The 23,310-nt window shown below is 46.2% G+C and overlaps 1 protein-coding gene across 4 annotated transcripts in view; it reads right to left on the reverse strand.

Annotated features, from left to right (window-relative positions):
• Positions 1 to 23,310, reverse strand: part of LARGE1 (LARGE xylosyl- and glucuronyltransferase 1) — a 626,458-nt gene that overhangs the window by 551,856 nt on the left and 51,292 nt on the right. For 3 of the 4 annotated variants that reach the window (XM_064367950.1, XM_021669372.2, XM_064367949.1), the window contains exon 2: positions 7,533 to 7,595. The exons of the other annotated variant lie outside the window; for it this stretch is intronic. The gene's annotated coding sequence lies outside the window, so the exon portion shown is untranslated. The remainder of the gene's footprint in view (positions 1 to 7,532; positions 7,596 to 23,310) is intronic. 4 annotated transcript variants of the gene reach the window in all.

A 23,310-nucleotide genomic window follows, 5' to 3' on the forward strand; every position in this document is an offset into this window, starting at 1 on the left:
ATCAGTCTTATCAACAGGCAATGCTTTTGCCGCCCAGAGTCACCCCAGGATAAGACGCTGCCATCAAAAGAAACCTGTCCCCTGAACTCCAGGTCAACAGACACACAGGCCCCCTTCAAAGTACATCTCAACCACCTGGGTGTCCTTAGTCAGCTAATGTCATTTTTTCATGAATCGATCCCTCTCCACTCTACCTCCCAGCACTCTACCATCTTCACCATAACTTCAACAGTATCCGTGTATCTCGGAAGATATGAATTCCACAGGGCGAGGGCAGGAGCTCCAGACTACTGAAAAAGACTCAAATTAGGACTACATCCTTCAAACAGGGGATGCGATACATTATTAACAGGCAGTTCTTACTCATAACCTACAGGGTACTAGACACCAGGCTAATGACTTTTCAACATATTAATCCCTTTAGTTCGCTCTCTTTATTTTTTTTGGAGACAGAGTCTCACTCTGTTACCCAGGTGCAGTGCAATGGTGCGATCTTGACTCATCATAATCTCCGCCTCCCAGGTTCAAGCGATTCTCCTGCCTCAGCCTTCCAAGTAGCTAGGATTACAGGTGAGCACAACCTCGCCCAGCTAATTGTTTTGTAGGTTTTTTTGTATTTTAAGTACACACGGGGTTTCACCATGTTTGCCAGGCTGGTCTCAAATTCCTGACCCCAGGTGATCTGCCAGCCTCTGCCTCCCAAAGTGCCGGGATTACAGGCGTGAGTCACCGCGCCTGGCCTCCTTTATCTTATTTCAACACTATGGTGTAGGTACAGTTGTCATCCCAGTTTTCCATATGACAAATACAAAGGGTCAGAGAAATTAAAGAAGGAGCCCAGGGTCAGATGGCTGGTAAGCGGGTAGAGGTGCAATGAGAGCCCAGGAAATCTGCTTCTATAACTCGAGGGCCTTTTTCACAGAGAAGTAAAAGGAGGACCATCCTTCTGTTGCAGAAACTGCCAGTGAACACAACTGCTCCTATTTAAACTCACCAGGAGAAAAGTCCTAGTCCCTCTCCAGACTGAGGGTCAGAAGATCTTGGCCCTCACCCAGGCCCTCACCACCAGCAGCAGCAACAGCATGGCTTTCAAACAGCAATTTCACCTCTTCTAACCCCCATTTTCCCATTTAAAGATGAGTGTCCCAGATAATAGCTCCCATATCCTAGGATTATCTGCAAGAAAACCAAGGAGCAGTCTTAACTCTTCTGCACTTGAGGTCAGAAGGACCTAGCTCAACTCTGGGCTGTGAGATCGGCTGGCTGGTGACTTGGGTGGGTAATTTAACCTCTATGTTTCCGCTTCCTCGTTTGCAAAGAAGGATAACAATGAACTTATTGCAAGTATTAAATGAAGCAACATCCACAAATGCTGACTCCAGTGTCCGGCATATAACAAACACCCAGTAAACGACAGATACTGGTATCATTATTATTACTATGATTATTATTAAGATCTGAAATTCCACAGAAGGCGATCTTCCCCTCTTTAATACAGGTAGACTTTATAACCGTATTTGGAAGGATAATCTGGCTAACACATTTTCCCATTTAAATCCTTGAACAACCAAGTCTGACTCAGAGTGGAGGGGGCCAGGGCAGAGGTGTAAAGGTAGCAGCTGGCTCCTAAGCCCCTCATCTGATGCAAGAAGGGTTTTGCTGGCTCCCCCCTTATTCTAATTCTCCCCCTGCCTCTCTCTTATGCCTCTCCCACCACACTCCTCTTCCCAAGACCCTATAAGTAACCTAACCAGTCTTAAAAAAATACACCACCTGAGAAAGTCTACAGCTGCTGAATGATAATGACAAGGTTCCTATGGCAACCCTCATTTCTTAAGTTTGGGTGGCGGAAGACAGAGAGGGATCATTTAGCACCTGGCTTATGGGTGAAACACCTTGAAACTCCATGTTATTTTATTCTCTCCACAATTAGAGCAAGGCCTTATACTTTCCCAGCACAGGACAGTTGATAAGGTGTTTTCACACAAGTTAACTACTATGGGAGGAGACAAGGAGGAGAGATTACTGATCCTGTTTTTTACAAATGAAAACCTAACAATTGGAGTCGTTAAGAGCTCATATGCAGTAAAATCAGGGTAAGACCTCAGTCTCCAGCCTCCTAAACAAAGGCGCTACTCAAGACCCCACTGTCTCTCCCAGCCCTACCTACCTTCTCCTATCACCCCAGAATTCCAGGCTTTCTCCTTCTCTCAACTCACATACTTCAAGGCACATGTAGCCCACCTTTGCATTTCTGCCTTCTGTCACATCCTGCTCTGTTTCCACAATTATCAAGTGTATATATGAGTCAGCTCTCCAATTAAACTGTATATGTGTCTATTCAATACCATTCAGCTGTAAAATAACCTACACATTTCTATAGTGATGCCTATTACAAGTTTTATTCACCAAGCAACTCTACTACCGGCTCCAGTTAAAGACTGGTTACCAGAGGCTGGACGCGGTGGCTTACGCCTGTAATCCCAGAACTTTGGGAGGCCAAGGCGGGTGGATAACGAGGTCAGAAATTCAAGAACAGCCAAGCCAATATGGTGAAACCCCGTCTCTACTAAAAATACAAACATTAGTCAGGTGTGGTAGCACGTGCCTGTAGTCCCAGCTACTCAGGAGGCTGAGGCAGAAGAATCGCTTGAACCCAGGAGGCAGAGGTTGCAGTGAGCTGAGATCATGCCACTGCACTCCAGCCTGGGCCAGAGAGCGAGACCCCATCTCAAAAAAAAAAAAAGAAAACAAACCTACCAGGAACATACCTGTAGGCAAACAAAGTCGGGGTTATTGGCTCACTGCAACAAGGCAGACACTATACCAGGGGGAACTGCAGATGTATCAGGAAGAGAATGTCAGCAGGAGCTCATTATACAATTTGGACTGTGTTCAGTGATTTAGGGGTGGGCTCAGGAAAATGTAGTTTTGCTCTGAATTGGGTGCCGTCAACAGAGCAGAAATTTTATAATCAGGTAGCTTCCTAATTTTTATCCAAGACACAGAAGGAACAGAATGAGGCTAAAGCCATAATTGGTCAAGAAGCATTCATGTGAGCCGAGAGTGGGGAAAGTTCGGTTTTCCTGTGCCTTGCAGTGATCTTGCTTTTATCCGTGTTCAGTGCTGATGACTGAGTGATCTTGTTTTCATCTTGTTCTATCACCAATAGAGTGACTCCACCATACGTCTGTATTCTGGGAAACTCTTTATGTCCAAGAAGTGAACACACAAGGGCCCTAGCTATTAGAGCTGCACCGGCTTAAGCAGATAGCAGCGGAAGGAGCTATTCTTTGTAATTTTCTCAACAACTTGTTTCACAAATCACAATACCTGTTTGTGGTATTTATTTTGTACTTTTTAAAAATAAGACTCATGATGGAGAAGTCTGATGTGAACAGATGGTGTAAGGTCAGCCCTGGAGCTAAAAAAAAGGGGCCTCTGAGCTGTGAAACTGAAACTGATGCTTCCAGATCAAGATTTCTTTTTCTGCCCTCAACTGCTGAAGTAATTAATAGTCACTTTTAGGGCCAGGCGCAGAGGCTCACGCCTGTAAATTTCAGCACTTTGGGAGGGTGAGGGGGTCAGATCACGAGGTCAAGAGATCAAGAAGACCACCCTGGCCAACATGATGAAACCCGTCTCTGCTAAAAATACAAAACTTAGCTGGGTGTGGTGGCACTGTAATCCTAGCTACTTGGGAGGCTGAAGCAGGAGACTCACTTGAACCCAGGAGGCAGAGGCTGCAGTGAGCCAAGATGGCACCACTGCACTCCAGCCTGGTGACAGAGCAAGACACTGTCTCAAAAAAAAAAAAAAAAAGTCACTTTTATTTCAGAATGTGTTGTCTATTTAACCAAGCCTCCCAAGCAGCCCTTCATGCTTCAGGGTGGTCTGGGCACAACACAGATAAGATTTCCCCCTTAATAAGGTTACATTCCAATAACGGTAACGTTTGTTTTTTGTTTATAAAAATAAGCACAGTAAATTTTTTAAAAATTATACAGTCTGTTAGTAAGTGGTTAAGTGCAATGAAAAAAAAGGAAAAGCAGAACAGGGTAAAGAGGGTTGGGAAGGCTGGGCGAGGGTCACAGGACTGAATGAGGCAGCCAGGAAACCCTCTGCCGTATGAAATTTAAACATGTGAAAGTCTTGATGGAAATGAAGAGTGGGGGCCCAAACAAAGCCACCAAAGAGAAATCCATCCAAAGGGAAATCAGCACCACTGTCTCATTTCAGGTATGAGACAGCTGAGAACTGGAGAGGTCTAGGAACTTGTCCAAGACCACACAATTCGATGGTAGAAGCAGGTGGAACCTGGGTCTCCAGATGCCCTGCCACAAGCTTCTTTCTTTATAACGAACTGGATGTAAGATCATTCTGTACAGGATCAAATCCAGAAGTAACTCCAGGATCACAGGCAGAAAGAGCCTCTGCTTTCCAAGCACACACAGGTATACAATACATGTGTGTACCCATGCCAACCTGCAAAGTGGTAACTACAAAATGGTCCTACGAGGTCCAACCTTTAGCCTCATTCACAACAGGGGAAGAGGAGGAGGCTGTGAGCATTTATGTCTCTTGTTCAACACTTAGATGGCAAAAGGCAGGGTTTATTTGCAAACCCCCAGCTGCATAATTTCATAGCTCTATTATATAAAACACCACACACCAGTACAATGTTCACAGATACATGCGGCCTATATAACCCTTAATAATACCTACTTCACAGACAGTTGTGAGGCTTAAGTAAGTATGCCCACATATGCCAAACACAGCAAGGATATGAAAAAACGTCAGTTCCTTTCCCAACATGTGCTGAGTTGGAAACAGCTTGGTGCCAGAGTACGTCCACAAGGACAGGGACTGCCTGTTGTGCCGTCTGCTGTATCCTCAGAACCTGCCTTGGGGCAGGCACTAAATATTCCCTGAATGGATGGAAAATAGAAGGACGCAAGTTCTTCCTTCTGCTCTTTGTTCTCAATACTCTAGGGATCCCCAAGACACCTCTCAGTTCTGCTGTGGACAAGAGGAAGCAAATGTGAAAGTGAAACTGCTCTCAGCAGGTCCCAACTAAGTCCCTCCCGGCAGGCTCGTGGCCAGCCAGATGTCCAGACCGGCCACACCAGTCCTTCTGGAGGCTGAACAGGACAAACTTCCTCTTGTGGATTAAGAAGTCTACCAAGGCACTCTAGAATGTATTCTAAGATCCGTTTGCATCAAAAACATAAAATCAAATGAGTATCACATTCAAGGAGTTAGCATATCACAAAGTCAGAGTTGACCAATGCAATTAAAAATGCACGTAAAGGGGGAAGAAAAAGGACCGTGCCCTGGGCATGAAGACAAGCCATGAAGGGCTGCTCAGAAGGCTTTGTTAAATATAAAACAAATTCTAAAATAAAAGTGACTATTAATTACTTCAGCAGTTGATGGCTGAAAAAAAAAAATCTTGATCTGGGAGCACGGGTTTTAGTTTCTCAGCTCAGAGGCCCCTTTTTAGAGCTCCAGGGCTGACCTTTCGCAGTTGGCTCCCATTAGCCTTCTCCATCACGCGTCTTACTTTTAAAAAGTACAAAGTAAATCCCCCAGTGATCTAATCAAGCTCCCTTACTCACTTGAAGGGTAACCTTCATAGAAAAGAGGCCACTTGATAAACTCCAAGGAAAGTAAAAATAAAACATAATGGAAAAGACAGTCTAATCATCCCAGCTAATTACAAAGGAAGAGTACATCATTTTTTTCTTCCCAAGTGTCTCCAGTTTATTAAAAAAAAAAAAAAAAGGACCAATTTAACAAAGACATTCTGTGTTACTGGTCTGAAGAGAAACAGAAGGAATCTTGGGAGATGCAGTTGTTATTTATAACACCAAAGAATTAGCTCTGTTGAAACAGTTATTCATAAATGTATTGGTGACATATGTAAATATATACGATACGCCAACTGGACGCAAGAGCCTGGCAAAGGTGCTGTGGGGGGCCATGTTGGTGCTGTGGGGAGCCATGCTGGTGCTGTCGGGGGCCATGTTGGTGCTGTGGGGAGCCATGCTGGTGCTGTCGGGGGCCATGTTGCATCCAGCAAGTCTGTTGCCTTCCACAGCTTATGGCTAACTGCAGCACTACAAAAGCCCAGAGGCAGGACCACGGGGCACTCAGCAGAGAGAGACAGCACTTTCCAGCCCAGCAGGCCCTGGGAGTCATTCTGGAGAAGGGCGGGTGGGAGGCAGAGGGGTGGAGTAAGAAACTGTCAGCACCCTAACCATTTGCTAGCGACTCCGTGTGCCCCCAACCTGCACAACCCAGAAGGATCAGGCAAGACACCTCAGAGGCTAGAGGGCCCATCGCGCCTCACCAGGGCTGTGCAGCACAATCCCCAGGACCCATGTTCAGAATCCACGTGCCACACTCCAGCCAAGATGGCAGGAATCAGAATTTCAGGACTGGGGCTTCTGGGAAAGGCCCTCAAGGCATTTCTGATGAGCAGCCCTCTCCCGCTTGGAGCCACAAATCAACACCATTATTTTACTTTTCAAAGTGGAGCAAATGAGACATAAGAGTGGGGTTCCTTACTTTTTCATCATTGTTCCAATGAATATGTAGTGAATGCCAACGTCAGGATACAAAAACTAATAAAGCCCATACCTGCCCTCATGACACATTTTTTTGCTCAGAGCCCTTGCAGTAAAACCATGAAGGACTATGGTCACCTCTTCGCATGCTCCCCCGCTTTTTTTAAGACAAGGAAACTAAAGGTTAAGAGAACACGAATAATAAATGATGGAATCGGGATCAAGGCTTGACACCCTGAGACACACCCTCACTTCAGTCTGGCTTACTGGTGGCTTCCCGGGCACCCAGCCCTACACTGGCACCTGGGTGATGACTGTGCCCAACAAATGGCCTCTGACTTCAGCAGGAATACGGGACAGCAGAAGAGAGTCCCATGCCAAACTTCCCCTGAAAAGATTCCAAAATGTTCCATGTGCAGAATCCAACCAGAGTGCCGAATGGTGGCCATACCCAGACCAGCTCTCAGGGGGCCATGCTCCCCTGGAAATGTTCTCCACCCAGACAGCCACATGCCTCTCCATGGAAGAGGGTCGGGACCATTCCTGATGGAACAAGCCAGGCAGCTGGTGGGTCTTAGCAGCCATGTCCCCCTCAGAGCCTCGGTCAGGTCCAAATGAAGAGTCTGAAACAAAGACTCAAGGCGCAGCTCCTAGGAGTGATAAACAGATCTACTGATCATCACCCGAGAGAGCGAGACACAGGGAAATCCCACCACGACAGGGAATCAGACACTGTTTCCAAGTCCCCATGAGGCAGCCACTGCGTCTTCTTTGGTGGAGAACCAGATTACAGCCCTAAACTTAGAGGAGGACAACGCCAAGCTCTAGGCTGGTGCTTCTACTTTTAGCCAAGTGAGCCGAGGCAGCTTACTTGAGCACAGATCGCCCAGCTGAAAAACGGCAACTTGCAAAGGTTTCCGCGAGGATTTCATAAAACAGCTTTGAAAACGCTTCACATCTTACCTGGCTCATGGCAGGTGCTCTACAGAGGGCTGATGCATCTGAATGTGCTTCTTAATGCGGGTTCTGAAAAATAGACAAGGCCCCTTTAAGGTTAGCTGTCAGAGGAACCTGTCTGTCATTATCCTTTTCTGTCTCCCCCTGCCCCCTAATTTTTGTTTTTCGAAGAGCAAGCAGAAAAAGCTAAAATAACCCTTTTTTTTTTAGACAGAGTCTCGCTCCGTTGCCTAGGCTGGAATGCAGTGCCGTATTCTCCGTTCACTGTAACCCCTGCCTTCTGGATTCAAGTGATTCTTGTGCCTCAGCCTCCCCAGTGGCTGGGATTACAGGCTCAACAAACTTTGGTATTTTTAATAGAGACGAGGTTTTGCCATGTTGGCCAGACTGGTCTTGAACTCCTGGCCTCAAGGGATCAGCCCTCCTCAGCCTCCCAAAGTGCTGGAATTACAAGGGGTGAACCACCGCACACAGCCTAAAATAACATCTTTAAGTGAAGGTTCATGGGGCAGACAGAGCAGTGGCTCTTTTATTCTAAGCTGGAAGCCAAAAGGAACAGACTCCCGTCAAGGGCAGGAGAAAAAACCCACTGTGAGCTTTTGATACCCAGACAGCTGGGAAACCCCAAAAGGCAAGAATTCAAAAGACCTCAAAAATAAATACACCCAGTGGACATGCAAGTACAAGAAATGATGCAGTCAGAAAAAGACAAAGTTAAATTACATGTTCACTTGCAGTTAAGTTTTCAAGGAAACATACTAACAAAACACTTACTGAAATATTTCTTATAGTTGTTTATCGGTAAATGTTAGTAATTAGTAATTAATGCTCTCCTAGATGAACAAAATGCTTATTTATATAAAAGGATAATCAAGTGCATCAGAGAGAATCTCTGGCCTATCACACAAGAGATCTCACCTTTGACCCTATAAACCATATTACTGCACACCCAGGGCAGTTATCGCCTTAAGACCTGGGCTTGAGAAAAAATACCTCAAGGGAGCTAACCTTACAAACGCAAACCTGTATCGTGATAATATTGCTGTGTTACCGTATTTCCGAATTTCAGAATGACATCTCATCACAGTCTAAAATATGAAAACAGACACATGAGCTTTGGGAGAAGATTCTCAGCAGATGAAGAAATGACACTAGGAAAACAATGGGCACCCAACAGATACAAACAAAAAAGCTTCACCTCACATGGTGGCCTCCGGTGGTATAAACCGGGTCCCTGCCAGGTTTCTGGAAGAAATGCAGTCTGAGCCGGGACTCAGAAAAAAACTGAGTTTTCAACAGGCCCAAAGCAGTTTCAGGCTTAACAAAGGCCACATTAAGGTAAAATTCTTTCCAACTCCTAAAGCTGGATGATCCTTAGAAGTAAAAAGAAGTCACGGTCAGGTCTGATGGCTCACGCCTGTAATCTCAGCACTTTGGGAGGCCAAGGCGGGTAGATCACAAGGTCAAGAGATCAAAACTATCCTGGCCAACATGGTGAAACCCCATCTCTACTAAAAATACAAAAATTAGCTGAGCATGGTGGCAGGGGCCTGTAATCCCAGCTACTTGGGAGGCTGAGGCAGGAGAACTGCTTGAACCTGGGAGGCAGAGGTTGCAGTGAGTTGAGATTGCACCACTACACTCCAGCCTGGCAACAGGATGAGACTCCCTCTCAAAAAAAAAAAAGGAAGTAAAAAGAAGTCGGAAGTCAGGTATCAAAAAGAGATTGGGGCTTAAATCCAGGTGTGTTACCTTGGTCTTGAGTGATTAATAAAATCAACAAAATGTAGCCAAGAGCTGGAAGCAACTCATGATGACATGTATGGCTCATTAAGGACATGTCCAGCCACAGATGATTGGACAAACCAACGTGCTGTGTGGCATATACATACAATAGAAGAAACAGCATCACACACTACACCATGTGATGTAAACTTTGAGGACCTCATGCTAAGTGAAATAAGTCAGTCACAAAAGGACAAATACTATATAATTCTACTCACATAAGGTACCTGAAGGACTCAAACCCATAGAGAATGCTGCTTGTCAGGGACTTGGGGGAGGGGAGAAGAGGGAGCTTTTGTTCAAAGGGTACACAAGTTCAGTTTTGCAAGATCCAAATAGTTCTGGACATTGGCTACACTACAGTGTGAAGATACTTAACACTAGGAACTGTCCACCCCAAAATAGTTAAGATGGTTAAGTTAAAATCTTATGTGTATTTTACACTAAAAAAAGTTCAAATTTTCTGGCAACTAAAAAAATTTTTTTGTACAGACAGGGTCTTACTATGTTGCCCAGACTGGTATTGAACTCCTGGACTGAAGTGATCCTCCCACTTCGGCCTCCCAAAGTGTTAGGATGACAGGCATAAGCCACGATGCCCAGCCTTTTTTGAATTTTTTAAATCAACAAGATGACACTTAACCCCAGGGCTATAAATAAGACTTAAATGAGATAATATACACAATCTAACCATAGCACCTGGCAAACAATACATGTTCAAATAAATATTTGTTTCTCCCACTGTCTTTGTTTGCAAAATAAGAGAACTTAAGTGAATGGAGGGGCAATCCTAGTAGTTAGGAACTCCGGAGTCACAGTGTCCTGGTTCCACACTGGATTCTCTACTCGGCAGCAAGCGTGGGTGGAGGAAAGTGACCAGCTTCTCAGGCACTCAGCGTCCTGAGTGGTGAAGGTGGTTGAGGGGATCTTCTGAGGATGGGCGTGCAACCGTGTTCAAGAGAGTGCCTGGCCCACATGAACATGACTTCAGCGCTCACCAGGACAAAGCGGGGGCAAGACCAACAGATGCAGACTACCAGGCCACTACCCTGACCTCCTGGGCCAGTCCCCGACTCCAGCTGGCCATAACAACTAGAATAGTGCATCTGCCTGGAAGCAGGAGCCAGCATGGGGAACTCTGTGGACCCGGCCAGCCTAAAGCCTCTCTGAAGACCTACTGCACTGCCACCACGGCTACAACCCTCACTCGCATGTCCATGCACTCTCCGCAAGGTCCCTGGCGTGTGAGGCCAGCACTCCTGGGCACTCTTGCTAGAAAGCTTTCATCCCTGAATCTCAGGGAGGGCAAAGTTCCCTTAGGCTGACAGCAGGTAAGGAAGCAGCACCGCCCAGGCAGCCTCTGCCTCGAATACCTCTCCTGTTCCTCCTTTTCTTCCACCCCCCTTATTCCCATCTGTGCAGCGAGGAAGAGGTTAGTAAGCACAGCCCCATCTTGGTATTCTCTCCAAAGCTCCACATTAAAGGAAAACTGCCATCTGCGAGGAGATAACAGCTAACTCGTTTCTCCCTCCGTTAACTTGGTGGCCAAGCACAGCCACCACCTGGGCTAAGCATGCCAGCCTTTGCTAACACCCACTCTGCAAAAGGACCAAGCCTTGCAACTCGGCTAGCTGTTCCTCACTCCCTCCTCACCCACCTACACACACGCACACGCACACACCCTTAGCCTACAATTAACAGCAACAACAAGGAATCAGGAACAGCCAATGGTAGCATATCGTCATGGAACAAGCCATGGAATTTGCACAAGATCCCTTGGACAAGCAATTAACCTCACCAAGCCTCAGGCTCCTCACCCCAAGAATGGCCATGCAGACAGGTCCGGCCTCTCCATGTTGCCATGAGGATACTTGACTGTCAAATGCAGAGAACTCTCCTACGCAGCATTTGGTGCCACCCCTCAGTCCTGCCCCCTAGCACATCGCGCCAGCCCCAGAAGCTCTTGCACCAGCAAATAAATGCTTTCACTGGGATTATGCAACTCACTTCTGCTCATCACCCTTTAGCCAGAATGAGCCACATGGCCCTAGAAAGGGACAGGGAAAGAGACCATTTCTGTGTCCTCGGTAGAAGAGAAGTGGATTTTGGGAAACAGGCGTTTCTTTTTCTTTTCTTTTCGAGACAAGGTCTCACTGTGTCTTCCAGGCTGGAGTGCAGTGGCGCGATCTCAGCTCTCCTCCATCTCCTGGGTTCAAGCAATTCTGCCTCAGCCTCCAAAGTAGCTGGGATTACAGGTGCATGCCACCATGCCTGTAAGCCCTCATTTCTTTCTTTTTTTTTTTTCTTTTTTGTATTTTTAGTAGACAGAAGGTTTCACCATGTTGCCCAGGCTGGTCTCAAACTCCTGACCTCAAATGATCCACCTGCCTCAGCTTTCCAAAGTGCTGGGATTACAGGCGTGAGCCATCGCACCCAGCCAGAGAGAGACGTTTGTAACACAGACACAGCCTCTGTCCTCGGGAGCTTACGGCAAACGGTTAAGACACGTTACACAAACCCCCATAGAAAAGGCTGCCAAAGATCCTGTAAGGTGCCATGGGAGCAAAGGAAGACTCTATTCACCCCACCTGGGAGCCTGTGACAGAGGTGTATATGTCATCAGGGAAGGCTTCCTGGGGGAGGTTATATCTGAACATCATGAACGGTACAGGTGATCTTCCCAGGGAAGAGGATTGAAGGCAGTCACTGAGCAGAGGCTCCTGGCCTTGAGTAACACTGCAATCTCATCTTTTCTGGTGCTGAGGCCTGGGCTCCTTCATAACTGGATCATAAACCCACTCCTAGCAGATGTACCTGACACTGTGACCACCAGGGCAGAATCACCAGGACCACAGAAAGCTGAGGGCCAGCCAGACACCTGGGTCCTCAGTGTAGGGACACAGGCCAGCCGGGCCTGGGTTCAAATCCCAGCTCTGTCACATGTCCTTGGGGACCACCATGATGTTGGTTTGTGAACTTGGTGTTATAAAACGTTTTTGTGAGAGCTATGTTTTCATTAACCTAACAAATCTATTAAAAAACAGGCAGTCCGTGGTCAAAATTGTTACCAGAAATAAAAACAGTCAAACAATATTGATGATTGACATTCCTACCATACCTATATATTAGTATCTATCAGAGGTAGCATGCACTGAGTCCTCGCCAAGGGCTTGGCCAATTACTATTCTATTATCTAACTTGTTCATAGATGAAAGAATTCAAGCACAGAAGTCAATTAAGCTGCCCGAGAGCACAGGAATGTGCTACAGAAAATGATTTCCTCCATACTGAGCTTCAGCAGGGAACTCACCATTCCCACCTCTCACACAGCACCATGGCAGACAGGAACATGGGAGCCGATGGTATAGGGTTCAAGTCTTGACTCTGCCACTCAGTCACTCTTTGATCTCGGGTGTGCCACCTTGGCAAGCCTCTTTTCCCGCATTCTTTTTTTCTTTTTTCTTTTTTTTTTTTTGAGACAGAGTCTCGCTTTGTTGCCCAGCCTGGAGTGCAGTGGCACGATCTCGGCTCACTGCAGCCTCTGCCTCCTGGATTCAAGCGATTCTCCTGCCTCAGCCTCCTGAATAGCTGGAACTACAGGTGCACTCCACCACACCCGGCTAATTTTTGTATTTTTAGTAAAGATGGGGTTTCACCATGTTGGCCAGGATAGTCTTGATCTTCTGACCTCGTGATCGACCCACCTCGGCCTCTCTGAGTGCTAGGATTACAGGCGTGAGCCAGCCGCGCCCGGCCCACTTTCCTCATTTCTGAAATAGAGGTTGATCCAACCTCATCAGGTAATTGAGACAAAGCACTTGCCACAAACTAGCGTTCAATAATGCTGGTGTCTCCATTTCCTTTGGCAGTCAAGAGGGTGGGGTCCCTGCACACTCAGCTTGCCCAACAGTCTCCTGCCTCTCGATGGGGCCAAGGGATAGCTCACAATGCCTGGGCAATGCCATCCCCATTTCTAGGAGTCCTTATAAGCTCAGGTAAGATTTATTAGAAATATCAAGGAGGTAGGAGGACTTTTATTTTCAAAAAATGGAAAATCGTGGTTCCTGAACTGGAAGACACCAAAAGTTACCCAGGGTTTTGAGGAGGCCAATGTCTGGGGCATGTTCCCACTGGAACGCAGTTTCACTAGAAGGCAAAGTCAATATATGGCATCCCACACCTGTTCATCTGGCCTAACTAATGCCTCGCATGCTTCCAGATGAACGTGAGGCATATGGCGTTACGAAAAGCATCACGGAACTTCCGTCTCCAGTGAGAGGTGCAGCTCCCCTTTCTTCTCCCATTGCCTGGCTGTGGCTTGTACAGAACCTACCAGGCAGGTAGATCTTGACCTGACAGAGACAGAAGGAAGTTGGGACGTAGGGAAGGTCAAGAAGACCCTTCAGACCACTGATGACTATTCAGGCTCCTTGCAGGTTTAAGGGGCTCCCATTTACTTCAATAATCCTGGAGCCCCCATCACTGCCTCCCATGGAGCTGGGACCCAGAGAAGACATGGAGGCCCCTATGCTCTGGAAGGTTATTTACAATAAAGATGCAAGAAAGTGCTATAGTGAGTATAAACAAATAGATCAAAGCATGATACAGATACTAAGTATAGACATAATAAAGATAAGAAGAGAAGGAAAGAAACTAATGCTGGCTTCGTGTTGCTGGGGAAAGCTACATAGGCGAGGTGCAGGGGATCTGGGAGTACACCTAAGTCTCACTCCTTTACTTGTTTCAAAAATGCATGCTCATGTACGTTTTATCAGGCAAGACTGTAAGCTCCTTGAGGGTAGGGATGGTGCCCTGTTTACCACACTATCCCTAATACCATGCATAGAACAGAGAGTCAAATGCTGGACTGACAGATGGATGAATGGATAGACGGCCACCAGATGGACAGTCGGGCTGCATCACTGTCTTGAGACAGCAGCAGAAGACAAACGTAGATTTCAGTGGCCAAAGCCCACAGAACAGGGCTTTCCCCAGAGGCCCATGGCCACATTTCCCCCGTTCCTGCTCTCAGAACCTAAAGCACTCTTGGCCTGCAGTCCCTGGCTTTCACAATCACTGCCTATATTTGGACTGCATTCCTCATGTGGTTTCATCCTGCAGGTCTCTCTCTCTCACTCACTCACTCACTCTCTCACATGTCTTTCTCAATCACCTTTATCCCACTTCTGCTCCTGACCTGGATCTCTAGCCCACCCCCAGGTTGGTTCCCAGTTTCTGAAAGAGCCACAGGCATGGGTGTCAGGCCCAGCTCAGCAGAAAGAACACATCTGGATGCACTGTTATCATAAAGTTCTGCTGACCTCTACTGTGGAACAGAATTCAGTCACCTCTTGCTTCCACGTCTGTGCAGGATAAGTTCCCTTTGCTTTCGCTCCATAGCCCCAAGCCTAGCCCAGAACCCACTCCCCTTCACCCATCCTCAAAAAGGGAAGGCACAGCTGGGAGCCTTTGCAAAACATCACCATACCCACAAGCTGCAGCCATGTGTTCCCTCCAGCAAGGCTGCAGATAATGTCAGTTAGACCTTCTCTTCTCACTCTGACCTCGAAGCAGACTTTGTTTCATTTGTTTGTTTTCACGTCAGAACATCCTGGTAAGGAATACTGGCATCCATTTTCTTTTCAACGTGACACTGACACACCTCCACATTGTGCAAGTAAATGTTTTCAACCTAAATGAGTCATTTGGTGGGAACATGAGTTCACAAGCCTGCATATAGGTTGACCCTTTACCAAGGAGTATAGCAGGCAGCATTGTGTGTGGGACTGACAAATACTAGGAACAATGAGATCTTGTCCTCCAAGTTGATATCCATCGCTGTAAGCGGGGAAAACAGGGAGAAAAATGTGGAGATCGTTTAAAACTCTGGGCCAGGCAGAATTCATCCTTAGGGAGAATCCAGCTACACTAGTATCTTGCTATAAAATCTTGGGAGTGGAGGAGGTATTTAACTTCTGACCCTTGTTAATTCATTTGTGGTTGTCAGGATTAACCTGAATCACTTAGTACATGTAAAGCATTTGAAAAATGCTTAGTATATAGTAAGCATTCAATCAATGTAGCTGTTATTCTTTTATTTATTTATTTTTAAGACAGGGTCTCCCCTCTGTCATCCAGGCTGGAATGCAGTGGCATGATCTGAGTTCACTGCAACCTGTGTGTCCCAGGCTCAAGCAATCCTCCCATCTCAGCCTCCCAAGTAGCTGGGACTACAGAAGCACATCACCACGCCCTGCTAATTTTTGTATTTTTAGTAGAGATAGGGTTTCGCCATGTTACCCAGGCTAGTCTCGAGCTCCTGGGCTCAAGCAATCCTCCTGCCTCAGCCTCCCAAACTGCTGGGATTACAGGTGTGAGCCACTGTACCCAGCCTGTTATTATTCTTCAGCATGTAGGGGGCTGTGCTGCCCAGGGTAGGAGTCACTACCCACATATGGCTATTTAAATTGAAACTAATTAAAATTAAACAACATTAAAATTCAGTTCCTCGGTTGCACCCGCCACCTTTCAAGTACTCAGCAACTACCCATGTCTGGCGGTGACTACACTGGATGGTGCAGACGGAGAGCATTTCCATCCTGCAGAAGGTTCTACAGGATAGTGCTGATAATGGAGGTGAAGGAGTGGCTTGAAGCTCGAGGGTCTGTGTGACCTTGGGCTAGTTACTTCACCTCTCTGTGCCTCATTTCATTTGTAAAATGGGGACGATATAGCTACATGATTCAGTCATAATGAAGATTATCTGCTATGCAAGCACTCACAATAATTCTTATGGTAAACACTCACCAGATGGAGCCCTAGAATGGGGGACAGACACCCTTATGGTGCAGGGTGGATTGCTGCAAGGATTAGAAAGATTTTTATAGAAAGCACCTCCCACAGGGCCAAACATAGCAGATACTCAGTCCATTCACTACTTTTCCTCAATAAATGTTCACAGAGCACCTACTATGGACTAGGCATTCTTCAAGGCACCAGAGACACAGAAAGGAACAAAGGCCTTGCCCTCATGGGGCTTACAGTCTCACTAAAGGAGGTGATTATTGCTTATGCTAATAGGAACACCAACATGTCCAGCATATTACGCGGTCTCAGCAATGAAAAAGAAATGCCAACCTTTGCCACCCACAAAGGTGGGGTCTGATAAAAGGGCTCTAACGAATGAATGGATGCAAAGATGAATGAATGAGGGTGTGGGGAGGAGGCTGGATAATGCACAAGCTATGAACTGGGCCCTGGGTGGGCCCAGAGTTAATTACCCCATGGTGGATGGGTGTGGCTAACTCAGCTATTGTCAGGTGACACTCATAAATGATCATAAAGCAGTCAGCAAACAGTGCTACGTATAAAACCTTAATCATGAACAGGAATCTTAAAATCCAAATGACTGGGATAAACAAGGCCTTTGCGCACATGCCCTCTGGCTTCTATTCTGGCCTCTGCTCTGACTCATCCTGTGGGCTAGGGCTGTTCACTCAGCTGAGGGACCAAACAGCCTTTCGCTGGCCCTGGACAATGGAACCCCCCTAAGAGGGAGGTGTCCCGCTGCCTAGAAAACTCCTCCCCAGCCCTCAGACTCACCTGCCGGCCTGAGCAACGAGCCTTCTGGTGCTGGTTCTATAAATTCACGGCAAGGGGCTTTCCCAGGAGGCAGCAAGTGGCACCATGTGCCTGCCTGCATTTCTATTTCCAAAATCTGAAAGCTCTGTCTCATAGGTTTGCAGCTCCCTGACAGCTAAATGTCATGGGATGGAGCCACGTTGAATCACTGGATCTACTTCTTACCAGCAGGCTGGGCCTCAGAAAGTTATTTCAAGTACTCTAGTCCCAATCGCTCCTTTTTTGTTTGGTAAGTAAAAATAGTGCATGCTTCCCAACACTGTTAGTAGGATTACATGAGAGAACTTAAATAAAGTGCCCAAGTCTTTGGTAGGACCTAGCTTATGTCCTATCTAGTATGCCAGCATGGCTAGACAAGAAGAGGAGACACAGCCAAAGTCCCAGTGCAGTCACCATCTATCAGGGCCACCTGGTCTACCTGCACCTTGCTCAATTCCCTCCTCAATCAAAGGAAAGAGCCAAACTGGATCCGTGCTGCACACCCTGAAATCTCTCGCAGCACACTACCCGCTCAATTTTCCCACAACCATGGTGCGTTTCATCCTGCTGAAAAGAATACAAAGCATATGGAAATTCAGTGCAAGAATTCATACCAGCAACCTCGTCCATCTGCATAAGCCTCAGTTCCAAATGGTGACAACAGGCCTTTCGCTCATTACAGGTCTCACATGTGCACGGGTGTGTGGGCACGGCACCCTGCCATCCACGGGACTGAGAGGGAAATGACTACCACGGCCTGCCTCATTGGAAGCAGCAACACCTGAGAAATGACATGTTTGGAATGTGGGTTATATATAGTTTCTATTCACATACTAAAATAAATAGCCAAGTTTTAATGTAAAAATGCCTGTCTTGAATGTCACACTTCAAGACGAGATGATGTCCAAGGTTCTGCCCGTGTCTGATCTTCTACAAGGATTCCTGCTAGGAGTTCACCCGTGGGGAGGACAAGGCTGAAATGGGCTCAGGTGATGCTTCCCCACGTGGCCTAAAAGGGTTACTGTCCACTCCTCCCCTCACTATCCCAGCCAGCACCTGCCACACTGTGCCCTCCTCTTGCCCATGGTCCTCCCTAGCATGTCCCTACTTGAATTACAGGCAATTTCCACTCCCCCGAAACAGGTGGATTACTCCCATCAAAAATGTTTCTGTCCATCTTATTAAACTCCTTCATCTGATGTTCCTTTCTAGTGATTCCCCAGCCTCTGGTTTGGTCATCCAGAAATCACCAATCATGTCAAATGCCACTCATCATGCATTTTCTGTATGTCTATGGCAAGCACAGCACATAGACACGACAATGACCTTCAAGGACTCAAAACTAAATGGGAGGGGGTTGCAAGGTTCACAGATTAATGGCACAACTAAACAGAGAGCCGCTAGTACTTCAACAGAATTGTAAGATGCCAGGCATTCAGGGCAGGACAGGCTGATTCCAAAGGTGGGGATGTGGAAAGAAGGGTCATGAAGCAGGCTCCAAAAGTGAACAGAATGTAGACAGGAGAGCGAAAGGGGGAAGAGGGGGAGACCCTTTCACTTGAAATCCAACTTTCTGATCAATGCTCATCATTCCGGCCCTCTCTCACCCTTGGAGCCAACGCCTTTGGATCCACTTAAGCTTTCTACTGCATCCTCCTCTGGTCTTTCAGTTGGCGACTCCATGCTTGATCTGATCCCTGCAGGCCTACTCACCTTCCCTACTCCCCGGGCTCTGACCCAAAACAGCACTCTCCGAGTCGGCATTAAGTGTGGTAAGGCTAAAATTAGGACTGTTTCCATAGATATCTAGACTTCTCTTTAGCAAATGTGTTCAGCTCCCAAATGAAAAAAAAATGCATTTTCCATTCTGACTGCAAAGCAAACCAGGGATCTGGGAAATTGAAGTCTGCTCACATCTGGATGTGCCTCTGAGCTTCGCAACCCCACGGGAGGAAAAAAGGAGCCTCCTTGGGTCTGTGCAGTGGTTTGCAGGGAAACTACAAAAGCCGTTTGTCCTCACTGGATGAGAAAACACCAGGCAGCAAAGGAAGGGTAGCCACCGTGGGAAGCACTCACGGTCCAGACCACCAGCACATACGTGTGCACCCTCATATCATCCTGGGAAGGGGGTCCCTTCTGGGAGGTGGTTCTCCTATCTCCCCACTTCAGAGACGAGGCAATGCAGACCAGAAAAATTATATAACTCAGTGCCCCTGGAAGACGAGCTACATCACCGTGAAAAGATGGGAAATGGAAATTCAAACATGTTTAAAGAACTGCCCAAAGCCACCTCACGAAGGGTCATCATCAGGAGGACAGGGAAGCAACAACAGACATGGGTGATGTTGATGGCGCAGCTCTGTTTTACGTTCTGTGTTCAATGCTTCATGTGGAGTCTCGCATTTCATCCTAGTTATGAGCTGACTTGTGTATCCCCCAGAAAGAAGCGTTGAAGTCCGAACCCCACTCAGAACGTGACCTTATTTGGACACAAGTTCACTGCAGATGAAATTCAGTTAGGATGAGGTCATACTGGAGAAGGCTGGGCCCTGAACCCAGTCTGACTGGTGTCTTTATAGGATGAGGGCCGTGTGATGAGACATACAGAAAGAACGCCAGTGATGACAGGGGCTCAGAGTGACGCATCTACAAGCCACGGGGCCAAAGACAGCTGGCAAACCCCGAGAAGCCAGGCAGAGGCCAGGAGAGACATCCCACAGGTTTCAGAGAGCATGGCCCTGCCGACACACCTCCGGCTTCTGGGATCAAGAGACGTTATTGTCTCATTGCTGCTGTTTTGAGACATCCAGTTTGTTTCAGCAGCCTTCGGACAATTCTATGAAGACAGGTACTGACACAGCTGGGTTTTACACATGAAGTCACTAAATCTTCATTAACAACAAATAATGCCAGTGACAGATATCAACATGGTACCAAGTGCTTTACAGACAAACTCATTTTATCCCCACAACAACCCTAACCTCACAACAACCCCATGACTGTCCCCCCTTTTTTTTTTGGAGACAGTCTTACTCTGTTGCCCAGGCTGGAGTGCAATGGTGAAATCTCAGCTCACTGCAATTCCGCCTACCAGTTTCCAGCGATTCTCCCGTCTCAGCCTCCCGAGTAGCTGGGATTACAGGCACGCACTACCACACCCGGCTAATTTTTGTATTTTTAGTAGAGATAGGGTTTCCCGATGTTGACCAGTCTGTTTTGAACTGCTGACCTCAGGTGATCTGCCCACCTCTGCCTCTCAAAGTGCTGGGATTTCAGGCATGAGCCACCACGCCCTGACTGTCCCATTTTAAAGGAGGGAAAACCAACATAAACAGATGGAAAAACATTCCAGGCTCATGGTTGGGAAGAATCAATATCATGAAAATGGCCATACTGCCCAAAGTAATTTATAGATTTAATGCTATCCCCATCAAGCTCCCATTTACCTTCTTTACAGAACTGGAAAAAAACACCTTAAACTTCAAATGGAACCAAAAAAGAGCCCCCATAGCCAAGACAATCCTAAGCAAAAAGAACAAAGCTGGAGGCATCACACTACCTGACTTCAAACTATACTACAAGGCTACAGTAAGCAAAACAGCATGGTACTGGTACCAAAACAGAGACATAGACCATTGGAACGCAACAGAACAGAGGCCTTGAAGTAACACCACACAGCTATAACCATCTGATCTTTGACAAACCTGACAAAAACAAGCAAGGGGTAAAGAATTCCCTGTTCAATAAATGGTGTTGGGAAAACTGGCTAGCTATGTGTAGAAAGCTGAAACTGGACCCCTTCCTTACACCTTACACAAAAATTAACTCCAGATGGATTAAAGATTTAAACATAAGTCCCAACGCCATAAAAACCCTAGAAGAAAATCTAGGAAAAAATCATTCAGGACATAGGCATGGGCAAGGACTTCATGACTAAAACATCAAAATCAAAAGCAACAAAAGCCAGAATAGACAAATGGGATCTAATTAAACTTAAGAGCTTCTGCAGAGCAAAAAAAAAAAAAAAAAAATCATTGGAGTGAATCGGCAACCAACAGAATGGGAAAAAATTTTTGAAAGCTACCCATTTGACAAAGGGCTAATATCCAGAATCTACAAAGAACTAAAACAGATTTACAAGAAAAAAACAAACAAGCCCATCCAAGAGTGGGTGAAGGATATGAACAGACACTTTTCAAAAGAAGACATACATGAGGCCAACAAAAGTGAAAAAATGCTTATCATTGGTCATTAGAGAAATGCAAATTATAACCACATGGAGACACCATCTCATGCCAGTAAGAACGGCAATCATTAAAAAATCTGGAGACAACAGATGCTGGAGAGGATGTGGAGAAACAGGAATGCTTTTACACTGTTGGTGGGAGTGTAAATTAGTTCAACCATTGTGGAAGACAGTGTGGTGATTCCTCAAGGATCTAGAACTAGAAATACCATTTGACCCAGCAATCCCATTACTGAGTATATATCCAAAGGATTATAAATTATTCTATGATAAAGACACACGCACAAGAATGTTCATTGCAGCACAGTTTACAATAGCAAAGACCTGGAACCAACCCAAATGCCCATCGATGATAGACTGGACAGGGAAAATGTGGCACACATACACCATGGAATACTATGCAGCCATAAAAAATGATGAGTTTATATCCTTTGTAGGGACATGGATGAATCTGGAAACCATCATTCTCAGCAAACTGACACAATAACAGAAAACCAAACACCACATGTTCTCACTCATAGGTGGGTGTTGAACAATGAGAACACGTGGACACATCACACAGTGGGGTCTGTTGGGAGGTGGGGGGCTAGGGGAGGAATAGTGGGCAGTGGGGAGGTTGGGGAGCGGTAACACTGGGAGAAATGCCTGATGTAGGTGACAGGGGGATGGAGGCAGCAAACCTCCATGGCATGTGTATACCTATGCAACAATCCTGCAAGATCTGCACATGTACCCCAGAACTTAAAGTATAAATTTTTTAAAAAGGAGGGAAAACTGAGGTATACAGAGATTAAATCATTTGCATAAGGGCACAAGGCTTGTATGTGGTAGACTGTGGATTCAAACCCAGATCGAGAATCTGAGCTATGACCCACTATAACCAGAACAGGGTCTGATCTAGAATTGAACTCAGAAGGTCTGGGGTCATAGCCCACATCCCTCGCCTCTTTTAAAACTTTGTATTCCACCTGCTAATAGAATGCTCTGCACTCAGGAGCAGCTTAAAACATTTATTTCATGGCACAAACAAATTAATGAGATGGGCAGTGGCTTCCATACATCCCATTAGTTCAAATTAAAGTATATTTATATTCATTTTAAGCCTGACCCAGGTGTACAGCAGCAACAGAAATCAGAATAGGAATACCTGGGGTATCTAGACTACAAAGCAGGCAGAGTGAAATAAAGCTCCTGTCTTAGAAAGCTTTTATGCTAGGTCATTTCAGTAAGCACTTAATGAGCACATATTGTGTGCCAGCTCTGCGTCAGGTAAGGAGGATACAAAAGACACAGACTCAGCCTGGCAGGTACTCCATCTGGAAGGACATGGAAATGGCCAAATTACCATATATCCAGGTAAGTACCAGGACTGTAGTCAGACAGAGGTGCTATTAGAGGAGAGAGAAGAGGTATCAAATCTGCCCAGTTAAATAGCAGATGGCTTTAGAGCATCTGGTACCAGACCTTTACCCTTCATTTCAAGCTTCTTATTTAAAGGCTAATCTAAACATCACTACTACCAACCTCCTTTCCCTATGGGCTCATAAGCGCACACGCACACACATGCGCACACACACACACATCCCTCTTTCTTCCCTCATTCTCTCCTTTTTTCTTTCTCTCTACACCTTGTCCCTGAAACACTTGATTTTTTCACTGCATGAACCACACTGGTAACCTACAGAACAAGTGGAAATATTCAACTCATGATTACTAATCCATAATGAAGTAAATAAAGTTAATTGATGATCCTCAGGAAAAAAAATTTCAAGGTCAGAGGCTTGAACTAAAAAGTTCATAGCTAATTAGCAATGGTGATTAATGTGAAGTCATCTAAAGGGTCTCAGCACCAGGAAGTCAAGTCTATTTCTAAATCAGCAAAAGAAAAGAATATTGGTGAAAGGAAAGGCGGACTGAGGTGGCAGGAGGTGGGGGTGACGGAGGGGGGTTCCTTCAAGTTGAAGAAACTAGAATAGAGCATGCCCTGATGTCAACCTTTCAGATACTCACTCACCCACCCACAGAGGCCGGTCACTCCACGCAGAGCAAGCTGTCTTGATTGTCATGCGGCAACTCAGCTTAGCAGTAAGAATGCAGGTGCTGATAAGACACTGACTTCACTGCTTGCGCTGT

This window comes from Aotus nancymaae, unplaced genomic scaffold, assembly GCF_030222135.1.
Source record: "Aotus nancymaae isolate 86718 unplaced genomic scaffold, 86718_ANA_hifiasm-v0.15.2.pri h1tg000076l, whole genome shotgun sequence".
Taxonomy (NCBI): Eukaryota; Metazoa; Chordata; class Mammalia; order Primates; family Aotidae; genus Aotus; species Aotus nancymaae.